We start from the raw sequence: 3,036 nt of genomic DNA, 5'->3' as shown, positions 1-3,036 counted from the left end.
AATGAAACTCACCTTGTGGGAATGGGGTGAAAAGCAGCATCATTCCAGGTATATGCAGCATTGGTGGGTACTAGGGGACAGAGACCGAAAGTTTTTATTTTAATAGTTATGCATTTATTTTAAGGTTACTGTCTACTTTTGGAAAATGTTACTGTCTACTGTTTTTTTCACTGATGGCAGTGCTCTAAAGTTCCTTTTCAAAATAAATTTATTGAAACAAAAACAGAGCCAATTTAAAGAAAAATATTAAGTCAAAAGTAGTACAGATGAAACTTGGAAAACCTGGGAAGCAGAATTCAAATGACTGAAGTTTGAGAAACACTGAAATATTGCCCAATGCCTGGTACATAGTAGTTGCTCATTAAAAGTGTGTAGATCAAGATGGTATTTTACACTGGCTGCAGGCAGCCAGTCCATGGTGAGATGGAAATGCATGAGTAGGGGCTGGGCGTGATGGCTGACGCCTGTAATCCCAGCACTTTGGGAGGACAAAACGGGCGAATCACTTGAGGTCAGGAGTTCAAGACCAGCCTGGCCAACATGGCAAAACCCCATCTCTACTACAAATACAAAAATTAGCCGGGGGTGCTGTGTGCCTGTAATCCCAGTTACACTGGAGGCTGAGGCAGGAGAATCACTTGAACCCGAGAGGCAGAGGTTGAGGTTGCAAGTGAGCCGAGATCATGCCTTTGCACTCCAGCCTGGGTGACAGAGCCTGACTCAATCTCAAAAATAAAATAAAATAAAATAAAATAAAAATTTTTTTTAAAAAGAAATGCATGAGTGGGAAGATGCCAGAGTCATGTGACCTTGTGGAGTAGATGCTCTGATGCCTGATAAACCTCAGCCAAGAAACAGCCCTTGGGGAAGCAGGAGAATGTAGACACAGGAACAGGGGTGTGGCCAGTGCTCAGGACAGAGGGAGACTAATAAGAGGGGATTCAAGTGGTTCTTATGGGAAAACATGAATCTCAGAGGAAATGATTCAAGAGAAGTCAGCCCCAGGGCAAGCCCTGGTGCTTAGAGCTGTGACTTCTGATCCCCATTTTGGGTCTAGAAAACTTCCCACCTGAAATGCCTTGTCCCTCTTGACAGCTGTCATCATATCCAGCACACAGGAGGAAGAGGGAGCCCAGGGCAGGATCCTGCAAGATGAGTCCTTTAAGCTGCCATAGGAAGCCACAGGGACTGGCCATAACCAGTCCATTTTCCATCTGGAACTTGGAAATATGGTCTTTCCTAGAGAAGAACATCAAAGCCTCAGATGGCATCTAGGGGGCTAGACAGGGAGATAAATGAATAAAGTTGGCAGGTTGAAACAATAATCCTGAGGATGGTGTTTCACTGGGCATGTGCCGCACCCAAGGTGACAAATTTAGTAAGTTGCTATTCAGGTCACATAAGATCCTGCATGTAAGTGCCTGGCACAGTGCCTGGCATCCAGACGATATGCAAGAAATGGTAGCTATTATGATAATTGTTGTCCATCAGCCTAAAGGGGAGTCCTAAACCAAAGACTGAAAAGCCCTGGAAAGTCCAATATCCTGTTATTTTCTGACTGTAATACACAAAGAAATGTGCTAAGAGGAGCTAGATGTTGGAAGGAAAGAACTGTTCAGTGGTTAGAGGAATGCCCAGTTTCTATTCTTTCTCTGATGAATTCTACAGCTTTCTCCAGCAGTAAAATTGAGATTTTTTTTTTAAAAAAAGATAGATTTAAAACTACTTTAGTGTTTTAAAACCCTGCTACCTTCTGAATGAGGGAGTATTACGACAATGGAGTATTAGGACAATGCAGTAGCGCTTGAAGCCAAAAAATAAATTAAACTGACAAATTACTCAGTGTTCTTGAATGTATTGAGAGATTTATAAGAATAGCAGAGAGCCTGGGGTGAGTTATTGATAAGAACACAGAAGACAAAAAAAAAGAGGCAATGGCTAACTCTAGGAAAAACAAAATGTTATAGTCATAGCACACGAAGTGGCCCAGTTGTGAATAATATAAACAATCATCAGGCTGGGCATGGTGGCTCCATGCCGGTAATCCCTGAACCTTGGGAGGCTGAGGTGGGAGGATTGCTTGAGCCTGGGAGGTCAAGCCTGCAGTGAGCCATGATTCTGCCGCTGAACTGTAGCCTAGGTGACAAAGTGAGACCCTGTTTCTCAAAAACAACAAGAAAACAACAACAACAAAACCCAATCATCATAATATAACCATCAAATATTAATTCAATATTTGAATAGACTTTTTAAAGAACTGTCTTAGGTTTAAAGGAAAATTAATAATATAGTTTAGGGAGTTCCTATATGCTCCATATCCAGTTTCCCCCATCACTAACATCTGACATTACTATCTGACATGAAATTTGTTACATTTAATGGACCAATCTCAATACATTATTATCAACTAAAGTCCATGGGTGATTAAGATCGCCTTAGTTTCTCCTAATGATTTTTTTCTGTTCTAAGATTCAATCCAGGAATCCATACTGCATTTATTTGTATGTATTTCCTTAGGCTCCTTTTGACTGTGGCAGCTTCTTAAACTTTCCTTGTTTTTGATGACCTTGATGGTTTTGAACAGTACTGATCAAGTATTTTACAGAATGTCCTTCAACTGGGGTTTGTCTAATGTTTTTCTCACCATTAGCCTAAGTTGTGGGTGTTTAGGAGGAAGATCACAGTGGTAAAGTGCCATTTTCATTACATCATACCAATGGTACATATATTATCAACATGTTTTATCACTATTGATGTTGATCTTGATCACCTAAGGTACTGTTCGTCACTTAAATAATTTTAAAATAGTAAACATAAAGTAGAAATAAAATATAATTTAAAAATTTAAATGGCACCAATCTATACTTGGAATATGAAGTGGTGAAGACTGTGTGTGTGTGTGGCATGTGCGTGGCATGTGGGGATAGTGATGAGGGAAGATATCTTTACCTTTCATAGTTGAGAGACAATCAGTATCTGAATGGAGGAAAAAATCAAGAAATTACAGAATAAACAATTTATTTAGAAAAATGGAGG

Source organism: Gorilla gorilla, chromosome 10 (genome assembly GCF_029281585.2).
Source record: "Gorilla gorilla gorilla isolate KB3781 chromosome 10, NHGRI_mGorGor1-v2.1_pri, whole genome shotgun sequence".
In the NCBI taxonomy this organism is placed as follows: domain Eukaryota; kingdom Metazoa; phylum Chordata; class Mammalia; order Primates; family Hominidae; genus Gorilla; species Gorilla gorilla.
Note: the sequence above shows the minus strand (reverse complement) of the source record.